The sequence below is a fragment of the Globicephala melas genome, chromosome 4 (assembly GCF_963455315.2).
Source record: "Globicephala melas chromosome 4, mGloMel1.2, whole genome shotgun sequence".
Lineage (NCBI taxonomy): Eukaryota > Metazoa > Chordata > Mammalia > Artiodactyla > Delphinidae > Globicephala > Globicephala melas.
The window spans coordinates 37,906,985-37,922,382 of record NC_083317.1 but is presented as its reverse complement, the minus strand read 5'-3'; the positions used below and the strand labels follow the sequence as shown (position 1 = coordinate 37,922,382).

Below are 15,398 nucleotides of genomic sequence, written 5' to 3'. Positions count from 1 at the left end.
GAAATTGCTACTATTCAACCACTTTGAACTTATAAGACTGGCAATTTCATGTGTTTCAGCTTAATAGATTCCTGTCTTGAACATTTGGAATATTGAAACATTTGGGAAAAGTTTATCAGAAGGAAGCATTTCAGTTATTAAATTCACAGAACATCAAAATCACATAAGTCTATAGAGGATTCCTCATCCAATCCTTTACTCCAGACATGAACTCTATAGTCTCCCATGTAACTTGTGTCATCTGCTCACAGCTAACAAGAGCAGTACATTTTAATTTCAGACAGCTATAATTTTCAGGGAATTCTATCTCATATTGAATTTCCTAAGAACTTTACCCACTGATCTTAGTTATTTCTTGTGCCTATAAACTCAGGTTAGAGTATCATCCACAGGACAATGAATTCAATATTTTGTTTTTTAAAAACCCAGATTTTTCCTAACCAACATCTTCTTCTTAAATTTGAACTTCTCAGTAACCCTGATCATTCTCCTCATGCTATAAAGCTCTCTCACATCCTGGTCATTGTCTTACGGGTGCCCCAGCTTATCAATATCTCCCTCAAAATATGGGTCCAATGACTGAACACAGTATTCCAGATATGATTTTACCTGAGGAGATTTAAATTTAATATGATTCTTACTTCCTTGGCACAGTCAATATAGCCAATAATTGTTATTATCAAATTACAAACATAAACCCTAAATGTCTAACTAGTCAGACACTGAGATGCTTCCAAGGATCTGAACTGTCTGTTTGAAATTACAGTCATAGAAAGGATTCTTTTTTTCACTTTCTGTTTAAATGTGTTGGCGTTGACAGACTATGTCACATTTAGACAGTGCTGTAGAATGCGGAGTATATTGGTCTTTGTCTATATCCTGAGGAAACATGTCACCAAATTTCCCACCAAAAATTATTTTATATTAGAGACCACATCATGAATATCATCATCAAAATTGGAACTAATTGGCACTTTTCTCAGTTGAAACCTCAGGAACTAAAAAAGACCTAGAGATTGCCTGAGGCTCATAGGTAATATCTTAAAAAAAAAAAATTTGTTGGAATATCTATATGGATTTCTAGTGTGTTTCACTAGAGGTGTGGAAAATAAGTTTAACAACTTATTAATTAAAATTCATGACTAATTAAACCAATAAATATAAGACAATGTTTATTTCATCAGTCTATTATAATTGTTAATATTTCAATTACTGATAATACTACTTCATATGCATACCTACTTATTCTAAACTCTATGGAGCTTAAGATAAATTTAAAAGAATTAATTTGCCTCAAATTGTATACAGTTTTATTACAATAATATCATGTCTCTCCTCCATTGTAAGCCCAGCCACTAAAACATACTTAGCCAATACACTCTTTCTTTAACTGACAAGTGTATAATGTTTTTCTAGTGGAAAACAGTTTCTTTATACAGGTGAGGTTGTGAACAGTAGTTGTTTTGGTATCATGCAGGTTATAAGAATAATTTTTTAAAATCAATATCAAGGTCACTATGTAGCATATAACCAATTTTATTCACTTTTTTGACTAATGACTATAATTTTCTTTCACAGTAGCATAACAGAGAAATGAAGTTGCTTTAAAGGCAATTGTATTAGCTCTCTTTGACATATACATTGAAAGAGGATACCAGGGTTTTTATATAAAAATAATGCATATTTAGGCAGAGTTGATGGCTACTTTTAAAGTGACAGTTACCTTAAATTACTATTGGTATCACTGTGATATAGCAAGTGTAGTTCTGTTTTGAACTGAACAGTTTTGAAGTTAACATTTTACGTTATGACAAGGTCAGTTTAGTTTTGGAGTCTGTCTCCAAGGGCATTACATTCAGGAGTGGCTGAGTTTCTCAATCTATTAAATTTTACTAAAAAATAAAAAAATAAAATAAAAAACAAAGTAGAGAAACACAACAAAGCTCTCTGATTGGGAAAAAATGTTTCTGCCTCATGTAAATACATGCATTGTTTACATTTGGAGTGTTATACAGTACTATTCCTTTCTTCTTTCCTGACACCTTATCATTCTTTTGATCAGCAATTCAAAACCACTAAGATGATACCTACTATGCATTCTACCTTCTTCTCTTTCAAATTGCTCTTGGAATAAATATTTAAGGTATGTATACAGTAATCTTTCATTTTACACAATTGTCTTCATAATATTCAAGTTGATCATTTCTTGTAACCTTTTAAATTTTTTTAATCTCATTTTTTGTAAGTTTCAACTAGGAGATAAGGTACACTCAGTTTCATTGATGGCTACTCAGGGTAACTAGGTTATACGCCTATGTTTTCAATAGTAATTCAAAATACTATTTTAAAATTTATTTAAATACCAGACTGATGGCCTCTGCACTGGGGATGTGGTCCTGGAAATAGGGGAGCAAGTTTCATCAGAAATGTTGAGTCATTACAGTTTGGTTCCCTGCTCATGCGTTCTAGGGATATTTTACAACCATTTAAACAATTGAGGAGCCTTGGGATAATGTGTTTTTTCTTCTCTAAATTATTTTTAGATTGGTCTAATAGTAGATTTGGCTAAGGGTGGAATATGACTCACTTCCAAGTGACCTCTCATCTACATCAAGCTAGCATACAATTTCCATTTTTACAATTATTCTTAAAAAAACATTACATTTTGCATAAGTAACACTTTATTTCATAAACCAACTATTATATTACAAATAAAATAAAATGTTATTATCAAATGACCAAAGACATGAGAAAAGCCATTTTTTGCAAAAAGCATTTTGTTTTGATAGAAACATTTTTTAAAGTTTGATTTATAGATATACAGCTGAATGCCTGATTTCTAAATATACAGCAAAGTTCTCTAAAGAGGGAAAATAAACTGGACCAAAATTTTTTAATTACGGAAATATTTAAGTAAGTATAATTTCTTATCATTGATTGAAACATCTGAAAATTAAATAACACTATTTTCATTATATTTAAATATTTTTTTCAATTTCCACTTATACTTGTCATGGTACTTAAACTCTATTCCTTATTTTCCTGAAAACTGAGAATGAGACAGTCTGCTATAATTTGAAAGTGTTATATTTACAAGGACAAAGATAACATTAAATAGCCAAAAATGATTCCTTAAATGTCTATAATTTTGCTGTTTTAATTTATTTTTAAAAATTGCTATCGTTATGTTGGTATTAAGTGTTATAATATTTTCATGCAGGGAAAGACTATTTGTTTCTATTTATAAGAAAAGCCCCACAGATTAATATGTAAATATAGGTGAGCTGGCATTAATATTTTCTAAAACAATTCCACTTTCAATTGCAAATTATAATAAAATTGGTTTTAGTTCTAAATAGATTCTATTTAACTTGCTTTTTGTGCCTCTGTATTAAGACATCCTTACATGTTGAAGTGCTCACATCCTTCATCTCTTACTGTGTTTTACATGAATCTATGACATACCTTTTCTAATTCTTTTGTACTTTGATTTCAATTCCAGCCCTGTATAAATGAAATTGACTATGTTTATTTTAGGGCTTTGTCAAATAAATATCAGCAAACAATTATTTTATAATTTTATGTTAATTCTATGACAAGTATAAAATAAAGACATACATAGGCAAATGAATACTCTTCCATATGAGCCATTTTGTGTAGTATTTTCTTTTTTTTTTTTTTGTGTAGTATTTTCTAAGCACTCTGACATTTAATGAACAATCATTCAAGATTTTATATGAATATACTTTAATTTTTCATTCAGTTTATTTAAGAATCTAAATATATATAATTATAAGGAAGAACACACTGTCACTTAATTAAATTATATATATTCCTTCAAGGAAAAAATGAGATTAGATAATGAAAATAATAGACATATCGATGTAAATTTTGAGAACAAGTACAAAAAATTCTCTTTATAATAAACATCTCATCAATATTTTTATTAACTTCTGTTGTATTTTCCTCCCTTCTATAAGAAGAGTATTTATTTATTATAGTTGGCTACCCTATTAAAAATTATCTCAGGGTGTGCTCAGAGCAGGGAGTCTGAAGAAATGGCTCGTCTGTTTACAACACACCCAACAGGAATCTGGGTTCATTGTGACAAGGGGCACAAAGCTTGTGGCCTTCCTATGAACAAATACCCAACACATATCCCCCTGCACCTCCACATGGCTGCTGGGCAGGACTCAGTACTGGAAGGAAAGCTACAGTATTTAGTGGGGGAGTTTGCCACCTAGAGCCTGTCCAGTCCATGTGTGGGTGGGCCATGGGTGGTCTTATAGGCACAAAGGCTTTGAATCCCTCTCGTCAAGGAAAAAAGAAAAATAGATTCCAACTATATGCCATTCTGGAAAAGGCAAAACAATGGTGACAATAAAAAGATCAATGGTTGCCAGGAGTTTGAGGGGAAAGGGGAGATGAATACATAGAGTACAGAAGTTTTTATGAGCAGTGAAAATACTTTGTATGACATTATAATGATTTTATGTCATCATACTTTTGTCCAAACCCATAGAACATGCAACACTATTCACTCCATAAAGTGAACCCTAAGATGAACTAGGGACTTGGTGATTATGATGTGTCAGTTCAGTTCAGCCTTGGTTTAAAAAAAAAGTCTTAAAAAGAATTAACGGGCTTCCCTGGTGGCGCAGTGGTTGAGAGTCCGCCTGCCGATGCAGGGGACACGGGTTCGTGCCCCAGTCCGGGAAGATCCCACATGCCGCGGAGCGGCTGGGCCCGTGAGCCATGGCCACTGAGCCTGCGCGTCCGGAGCCTGTGCTCCGCAACGGGAGAGGCCACAACAGCGAGAGGCCCGCGTACCGCAAAAAAAAAAAAAAAAAAAAAAGAATTAACACTCAGGGTAGACGTTTTTGGCAAAACTTTTGTTTCGCTTTTATATATGTATACATATTATATAAGTGTGTGTTTGTTGGATTGTGATGTAAAATGTACTTTTTAGATTAAAAAAGTTTGCAGGCTACTGTAGTTATACTGGCAAATAAAAGCACAGATTAATCTCAAAAAACTTATCTCTGCATCATACAATGATACAAATAGCTAAAATTCTATAAATTCTATTAGAATTCTAAAAATTCTATAAACACCATCTTTATAGTGGGATAAATAATTAATCGACCTGTTTTGAAGGGAAATTTGTAAAATTTCCTTTATATGCTTTTGTTACCAAGATGTTGAATGAGGCAACAACCAGAACAATGATATAGTTACTGAACACTGGGATCGATGAGCTGATATTTGGTAACTTTTTGTCAATCTGAATTACCAGGTTTATTATATCAAAGGCTTTGACGTTCTGGGCCATCTTACCTATGATCTCTGAATTTAAAGTGATAATATAATCATTCCTCATAAATTAATCTCTATATGGGCAATATTCAAACTATGCATGAGTGCATTAAATCTCATTTAAAAAGAAAAGGCTTACATAAATCACTTTAAAATATATTAATAGTCTAAGACTCCAAAGTAATTTATAAATATATTCTTTATAATTTGGGGAAATATTTTCCCATTGAAATAATATTATAGAAATGTAGTGATGATTTCAGATATAGCTATTTAAATTCTGCTAACGTCTCTAAGATATAGAACCTAGTGTGTATATACACACACACACACACACACACACACACATACATTGTATGATTTTATGAAGAGCTTGCAGAGTTCCACTTTAAGAAGTCAATTCACAGGTGGAAGATAATCTATTTCCTCTCACCACCCACTCAAGAAAAATTAGGTGGCATCATCACCAAGCTATTGTAAGTAACAAGTTCTAACCTCTCTATGAAAGACGTATCCCAAAGAGAGATGCACAAGTCTATGGTTTTCTGAAAAGCTTAAGTATCTAAATAGATGTAGGGGAAAAAAAGAAAGGAAAGATCATTTCAGTTTCAAGACGATTCATAATAAAAGCTTCCCTAGTATTTAATGGAATATAAATTGAAACACGCCCCTATAGTTCTCGAGATTTGTCTTGCATTTAATTTCCTTTTATCCCTCCAATCTCTTTAGCAGGAAAGGTAGCTCTTATGTGTCCAGTCCAATAGAGGCAGCATGAGTTCTCTTTAACTTACCGCATCATATTAACTTACTTGTTATTTTGACACTTTTAGTGGGTTTTTTGGTTGTTGTTGTTGTTGGTTTTATTTGGTTGCACTGGGTCTTAGCTGCGGCAGGCGGGCTCCTTAGATGTGACTCGCTCTACTTTTAGGGGGATGTAGTCATTTTGATGTGTATGGATTCAGCAAAGAATCTGGCAACATGTCTGAGAAAGCCTTGTGTGTAAGATGAAGAAATATAGCTTGAAAGTGAAGAAAACTGACTCGATTGATAGGCTTAATGCAAATGTCTAAGCTGGAGGACAGTCTAATTAAGGGGCAACACCAATGTCAAACTGGGGAGAGTAGCTACAAGACCAGAAAATGCTGTTCTCTTTAACATATTAATTAGTAATTGCCTTCAATTTATTAAAGAAAAAACACTGTTCTTTATGATATTTGATAAAAAATTATGCTAGAAGTGATTGGCAAAATGCCAAAAGACCAAAAGTCTGGTTTCATAAAGGTCTCAACAGACTTACATGATCATCCAAATAAATTAAAATGAAGTAACTGATGCTTCTTATGACTTAATAGCACCAAAGTATCTCCTTTCTTTGAAAACTTCTAAAATAGCATTATGGCAGTATCAGACGTTTCACTTCTGATATTTCCCTTCAATTTCTATTTCTCTTCCACATTTCCATGACCTTCAGGAGTGAGAGATAGTAAAAAAAAAAAAATGTATTAGAATCATCCCAATAACTATGATGTGTTGCTGGATATTTCATGTTCATTTTTCTTCTCTCTGTCATTTTGTGTTTTATCTTCTATAAGCTTATCAATTATATTTTTCACTCAAAATTGCTTAAGATTAGAGAGTCTCTGTCCATGATCTGCTCAAAGATTTTGGACAGTAAAGAGTTGGCACTATTCTAAATTAAGTCAAGTTAGTTCATTTTCAGACTAATGGAAAGTGAATGTAGTGTGCAACAGTATTTCAATTGAGCCACTTTTTTTGGTACAGATGCCTGAAGAAACCCAATCTTTGATTGAGCAATAGAAATAAATGCACTTGTTGTTTGAGCAATAGAAATAAATGCATTTGTGATTCTTTTTTTAAATCTTTTATTTATTTATTTTAACATTTTTATTGGAGTATAACTGCTTTACCACTTGTGATTCTTGATGCTTTATTTTCAGACTATAAGGCAAATTGGTGGGAGGAGAGTGATGGGAGTACACATCAATGCATTTAAAAAATTACTGTATATCATTAATTTTTTCCACATAAATTTGAGAAACAACCCTTATAGAGATATTTACGTACATATATAGAAAAGCCTGTGCTTTCTCGAGAATTCTAAGGGCCAATCCTATTTTTGTTGCTGAGTTTCTTTTTGTTCTTGGGAAATCAAGTTAACCATTCAGGACTTCAGTTACTTTATCTGTAAAACAGATAAAATATCTTCCTCATAGGACTTTTATTGGGAAAAGTAAATGCACACAAAACACCTAGCATATTGCTTGCCTGAATGACTTGATAAATGTTTGTTTTCTTCCCCAAATCTGAACCAATATATTTAGGAGACTATGTACTTGAGTTACCTGAAATTATAGGCATTAAATATCATTTTAAAGAAGAAATTATGCATACTACACATATATTTGACTCAGTTTGTAATATTTGGAGAAAAAAAATCAAAACATCTTTATTTTCTTTAGACCTCATCAAGAAAAAAGAGATCTGTACAGGCATAAGTTTCCTAAAACCAAAGTGCTGCATTTTTTTTCTATGTTTACAACTTTCAGAAAGCTTAATCTATTTAATATGTTCAAGGTCCAAAAGATTATTTAAAAATACATGGCATAAATATGTAACACAGGTTTGGGTTGTGTTAGGATGAATACCAGAGAGTGTTTTCTCTCTGATTGGGAACAGTATTTCTTATCTGGAGTGACATCAGGTGACACCCGTGAATGTTATTTTTAAATCATTGGATATGCTTGTTGTTCCAACTGCACCAGCACCTGGTGAAATATGCAGCTGAGGGGACTTGGCAATTTTAAAATAAGTGAATCAGAGATTATTTTTAATTTCAATTTCAAATGCTATAATCACCTGTATTTAATATTAGCCATATTTAGACAAGCTGCCTGTCTCCACTTAAACGTATCCTCTTTACTTCTGTCATTCTGCAAGCCAACGTTTTAACTGCTTTCTTTCAATATGTAGATTTATCTTCTCCCATGGCTGGGTTGTCATTAAAACTGTCACAAACTAATTATTTATGTATACCTATTTATTATTAAACCAGTAAAATCTTCACCCTCACTGACTGCCTTTCTCCCAGGTCACCTTGTGAGCAAAACTTTGCATTTTTCAATTCGCTGTTGGTTTCCCATCCATCTCTGTGTATATTAAAGCTGTTCTACTTTCCTTATGGCAAGTTTTATCTGACTAAGTCATATGCCTTTCAGTATTGCTACCCTTTTGTTATAGTCTTACCATTGTACTTTTATTAAAACATTTCTAGTAACAGCACATAAAAGGGTGTTATAACAAAGTATCCCTAAATCACAAAATTAAATTTGAGTTTTGTAATATCTGTGAATTAACCTAGAGCCTGGAAAATTTAGGTCATACATAGAAGGAAAACTCAAAACTCAAGCATATCAATAATGTGAAAAGTGCAAGGCAAATCACTCTTTTTTAAGGTGCTAATATTTAGTGCCTTTGGATGACATTTGAGTCATCATACAGTGCTAGAGTTTAGACTTTATATAAGGCATTCTGTGTTAGGCATTGTCAGGGCAGCAGGGATGAAAAAAACAGTCTTTACTCTTATAAGGGACTTATAGTCTATTAGAGGAACTGCATGTGTATCTAATTACAATAAATGTTAATGATAATAAAAGAAATACGTGAAACAAAGAGGGGAGAAAAGGAGAGAGTTTTCTTATGTCCTGATTTTTTTAAGTCCTTCCAAGAACTATAGTTTATTAACTTGTCAGGGTGAGCTTATAATAACTACAATAAACCAAATGTTCATCAAATTGAATTAGATTAAAATTTGGTTGTTTTTCTTATTTTGAAGAGACTCTATAATTCATGCTCTTAACTGAACTTAAACATCTTCATTTCTTTTTCACCTACTTTAAATCATATTCCTTATTCTTTTTCAGTCCCCATTAAACCAGTAAGATACATTGATTAGCAGAAATGTTTAGGTATACATTATAATTTTGAATTTTGAATGATAATTTTGAACTTTAAGATTGATGGATGCTAAAGAATAGTAGCGAAGTTTGGAGTTTTCTTGGAAAAATGATTATCCCACACAGCTGATATAAAATAAAACAGAAAGACACAAGAAGAATTTCTAGATATCAAACATACGCATCCAAAATGTAATGTTTTACTTGAATAAAAATATACATCTTATAAAAGGTAATGTCAGTTACCCAATATATAAAGCAGAAATCTCTCTAAAAAATGAAAATAAATATTCAGAGGAAGAAGCAAACCACCAGAGATGGCCCATTCATGTATTCATATCCTGAGAGATTTGCAACAGACAGTTTGGATTGATATCATTGGGGATAAAAAGACTTATCCTCACAAAGGAAATAAGAGCCAACATTTATCATTCTGACAAAAGGTCATGGGTTTGCTTTAAAACATGTTTCATGCAAGTATTTAAACATATGGCCTGTAACCTCTCAATTTTGAAATAACTTGCTGTTGTTTAATAGTAAAATAATTATTTGTAAGCATTGTGTGTGTGTGTGTGTGTGTGTGTGTGTGTGTGTATTTTTCTAAGTGTCTGATTCTGCCTAGTAAACCATTCTCTTTAGTGTCTTTTCTTTGTAGCGTCTTAAAGATTATTTTCCTAGAGGAGGTCAAGACAGTAATTGGATTCCATTTCAAATATTAAGATTGTGAAGTTAATTAAAAATACTTCTAATCCAAGGTCTTTCTTTTTCTTAGCAATTTAATATTATTTATAATCTTCAATAGTTTATTCTTCATAAGACCTAAAAAATATGAACTGTCTCTTTTACATAAAATCAAAGCAGGTATAAAATAGATGAGATTAAATTGAAAATTTATAACTGGAAAAAGGATAATGAAAAAAGCTTAGCTTTTGAAAAAAATCTTAACTAATTTGTCATGACAGGCTGAAAAAAGTCACTTAAATCAGTTTATAAAATGACCTAAATTCTTCTACTGTGACTTGATTGTATGATTTGACAAGTTAAGATTTCACATATAATAAAATAATGACTTCAGAGATCGAATATCTCAGTGTCTGTTTTGACAGATGAATAAAATTAGGTTAAGAAAAATTAAATTTTATCATAAATAACAACAAAACTAAACAAATTTGGGCAACAGGTAAGTGCCAAAACTGGAAAATAGATTATGGGACTTGAAATCCAGGACTCTTTGAAGATAAAACGCTGGGATTCCAGTGCTGTGTTTTCCTGGCCTTCGTAAAGTAGTTTTTGTTGGTCTGTTATTGTTTATTTTAGGTTATTTTTCAATAATCTTAAACTACTTCTCAAAGAAAAATAAAATATGATGAAAATTAAAGGTCACAGGAATCACAACAAGATTTGTCTAAAGATGTGAAAGGAACAACCCAGGCTCAATATTCAGAAGGTTATCTTAATTTGAGTTCAAAATCAAATATTAATATAGTGTGTTGTTCAACCTCTTATCTTTTCCTTTTAAATTTGGAGGATATCACAAATATATTGTAATTGGAAAATAGAAAAGTTTTCTATAATATTTTATTGGCATCAAGTTATTTTTATAAGTTACCTGTGATCTAGTCTATTTACTATCCTATTCAAAATTATTTTTATTTTCTTTCTAAACACAGTTTGGTTTCTAGGTGTAAAATGATGACATATTATTTCTTTCTTTTTTACATAATTTAGAACCTCCAGATCACAATGGAAAGATTTTAATGTAAATTTCTACACAGATACTATACAAATACACAGCTTCTGGAGAAAAATCTAACAGAAATAGCATTATATAAAATTTTGTAGTAATGTTTATTTATGGACCTAGGGGTAAATTCTGCTTCAAAATGTAAGGAAATATATATACATACACATATATATATATATACACATATATGTGTGTGTATATATATATATATATATACTATATGTATACATATAATTTAATTGTATTAACAGACTTTATAAAGTATAGTTAAAAGAGTGTTTAAAGGGATACATTTATATTATCTGAAAGATCTATGATTTTGATCATTGATAAATTAGTTATTAAGTGCAAAACCATTTAATGAAATTTTTAATTTTATTTTCAAAAGTTACTTTCTGTCATTTGTTATGAACTTATTTTATTTCTTAATTTAAATGTCCCTATAACTTTCTTCTGCCAAAAGAAAAGTCTTAGTCCAAACTCTTTCATAGTACCTTCACATTTTTGTTGAGCTCTGAAGATACTAGGATAAAATTTCCTATGCATATACATAATCAAAACTCCTAGCACAATGTCAAGCACAGGTACTTAATTGTGTATTAAATTATTGATATCAGTTCAATTTGGTGCCATGAATATTTTTTGAGCATTGTGCTAGATGTTGTGGGGAATTTTTTTTTAAGTTGTTTTAGTCTAGGAGGAGGTCAGAAAGTTAAAAAAAAATTAATTAGAGCAAGATGCAGTTATGGGAGTGACATAAGGTAACTAAATATAGAGAGAAAGGAGGGATTAATCCTTCTGTGGTGGTAAGAGCAAGCTTCATGCAAGAGAAGAAACTTAAGTGTTAAAGCCAAATAGGATGTCACTGGCACTATTATGGAAAGAAAATTATTTATAACGGTTCCATGTTACTGCAGTGTAGACTGTGACTGGTAGAGTGGCAAGGTGCATATGATTAATTAGCAAATAATTAAATAGGCACTTATTTTATTTCTACAATAATCTGGTATTGCATCAATACCAGAATTTTATTGTCAAATGTCAATGAGAGTATCAAAACTTCTAATAGATATTTCTAATTTTATAAGCATTATCCTTTCGTTCATTATTCATTATGCCTGCTATTAAATGAAAATTGGAAAAATGTGTTTTAAATGGGCTGTAAAAGATACTTTTATTGACAACTTCATATTAAGTAGAGGGAATGGTATTTGTTTAACAGACTAAAAGGTCTAAACTAGTAAATACAGCTAATAATTTATAGAACCCATTTTACTTGGGTAGAGCTAATAGGAATGATTAATGCCAACAGTTGAAACTTTGTAGTATAAAACATGCTATGAGAGAAAAATGTGTAAAATTTTATTAAATTTATTTCCAGAATTGCTTATATGTGGAATCTAAAAAAAGAGTACAGGATGTCCCTGGTGGCACAGTGGTTGAGAATCTGCCTGCCAATGCAGGGGACACGGGTTCGAGCCCTGATCTGGGAAGATCCCACATGTCGCAGAGCAACTAAGCCCCTGTGCCACAACTACTGAGCCTGCACTCTAGAGTCCGCGAGCCACAACTACTGAAGCCTGCGCGCCTAGAGCCTGTGATCCGCAGCAAGAAAAGCCACCGCAATGAGAAGCCCATGCACCGCAATGAAGAGTAACCCTCACTGGCCGCAACTAGAGAAAGCCCACGCACAGCGACAAAGACCCAACACAGCCCAAAATAAATAAATAAATAAATAATGGTAGCACCTTGATTTAAAATAAATAAAAATTTTAAAAGGGTACAAATCAACTTACCCACAAAACAGAAACAGAGTTACAGATGTAGAAAACAAACTTATGGTTACCAGGGGGTAAGAGGAGAGAGGGATAAACTGGGAGATTGGGATTGACATATACACACTACTATATATAAAATAGATAACTAATAAGGACCTACTGTATAGCACAGGGAACTCTACTCAATATTCTGTAATGGCCTATATGGGAAAAGAATCTAAAAAAGAGTGGATATATGTATATGTATAACTGATTCACTTTGCTATACAGCAGAAACTCACACAACATTGTAAATCAACTATAATAATTTTTTTAAATCAGTTTTTAAAAGCCTTCAATTATAAAAAGAATAAGATAATGGTTGCCCTATTTAATATGAGTAAACATTCATTACTTATTTATCACAGGGCTATTGATAAGAAAAGTCTTATATAATTGCTTTTATGTGAGTTAAGTTAGAACATATACATTTGTATTAAAATAGTGAAAAAGGCTAATAATAACATATAGTTCCTTCAAGACACTTAGATTCAAAATGGGTGTAAGTTTTAAAAGATGAGGTATCCTTCTATCAAATAAAACTTGCTATAGGAACTCCAGTTACTAGAAATTCCAGCCTGTGTGTACTACATGTTCTGGACTCAAGAATCTGCATTGCCCATGAAACCTGGGTTTGCAAAAATCCAATATGGAGATTTGTACCCCACTATAAAATTGACCTTGAACACCACTTATTTGGCCTCTTTAATTCTCCAGTTTATTTCCTCACCTCATCAATCTCCTATTTGGCTTATTAGCTTGATTTGACTCTGTCACTACTGTATCTCATTATATGGCATAAGATTCAGTAATTATATGTTGACCGTTCTCTTCTAGAAAGACTTTCAGGACCTCTGTATGGTGTACATTTTGTCCTTAATTCTAAGCACTTTTCATTGACTCAAACTTCTTAAGCTCCTCACCAGAATGTGAGCTCCAATTATTTTTAGCCCTGTGTCCCATGTTACCAGCATCTGGTAAATAATAGGTGCTCTAGATGTTCACTGAATGAGTGAAAATATTTTTCCAGAAAGTTACTTAATGATTAAGGGGACATCATGGGAAATTAACAGTTTTGCATACCAAATAACACTAGTATTATTTCTCTCATACACATAACCTTATATACTTTCCTCAACAAATATGCAAGATGGGCCTTATTCATTTCTATTTTATAAATTAGAAACCTGAGTTTCCAAGAAGTTAGAGACTTGCCTAAAATCACATATCTTAGCTAAAGATTCCACATGGATCTTTCCACTGGTTTCAATTAATCCTAGAAAGAGCTATTAGGACATAAATATACATGCTTCTAATTATAACATCAATTACTTGCATATATTTCTTTAGAGTCCACTAGGCACTGACACATGCATTATGCAATTTTATCTAAAGAAAACATCCATTAGTTTGATAGACCAGAGATCATAAATTGTGAATTTTTAAAGAAACACCTGAAGGGTAACTTTTTCTATGCAATGTCACTGGTTCTTTCAGAGTTGGTCATATCTTCCTTTTAAGTACAATATCAATGTGTATATATCTCTAAATTGGACTTTCCAGGATTACTTATAACTAGTTGACTCCAGGTTTGTTTCCCTCACTTGATCATGACAGACTTGATGTTAGGAATCTTAGGGAGTTGTTAATTTATTCAATTAATTCTAAGCATTCTTTTAAAGTGTGTATTGCTATATTTATCAGAAAACACATTATGGTTCAATTCCTCCATCACATGTATTAGAGGTGTGTAAATTCAATTCACCTGTATTCAAGAAGACATTTGCCATGAACATGTACAATGCTAGACATTGAGGGGAAGATAGGATGAAAACTTATATTTACTTTTAAAATTCTGTAAAAGTTTTAAGTCTAATAAAATAAAATTTTGGAATATCTAATGAAAGAATTATTTTCTCTCTTTATGTTTGTCAGTTTCTGCCTATCTCTTTTTCTCTGCTTTTCTTTGTCTCCTTGATTTAATCTATCTCTCCCTTTCTCATACACACACATACATACACACACACACACAAACACACACACACGCAGAATTAATTCAGATGACACTTTCTGGCTCCTTCTCCTTCCCACATTGCTAATCCATAGTGAGAAGATCACAGAAATAATAGTACAGACAAATTATAACATGAATATAAGCAGTTAGAATCACCAATTGCTCCCTGTAGATCATTTAATGTTTTATGTACACTGAAGTGCATATTAAAAATGTTATGAAAAAAACCCTGTAGTTTGGTAGTAATAAATGTAAGACAACATGAATCATAATGGGACAATGTATTATAATAGATCACTAAAGATCAAATGATGGAAAATCTAATAGAAGTTAAAGCCATGAATAGCTGCACTCTAGAGTGGAGGAAAATTAAGCACATAGCAATTAAAGAGAAGTAAAGACAACATTTAATCCACATGGGGATAAATAAGTGAACTTGTCTCATGCAATCCAGGACAATAAGAGAATCAATACACTTTTTTGTTCACAGATTGTAGAATTGACTGTCTACTATTGTTACATATATATGTAAA

At 31.9% G+C, this 15,398-nt stretch overlaps 1 protein-coding gene and 1 non-coding gene across 4 annotated transcripts in view; one reads left to right on the top strand and one right to left on the bottom strand.

Annotated features, from left to right (window-relative positions):
- The window catches only part of CADM2 (cell adhesion molecule 2), a 1,069,280-nt gene that overhangs the window by 818,729 nt on the left and 235,153 nt on the right, over positions 1 to 15,398 (bottom strand). The gene's annotated exons all lie outside the window — the stretch shown is intronic.
- On the top strand, positions 4,028 to 4,157 carry LOC115855706 (small nucleolar RNA SNORA11). Its single transcript, XR_004040551.1, has one exon. It is a non-coding gene; the product is annotated as a small nucleolar RNA SNORA11 (small nucleolar RNA).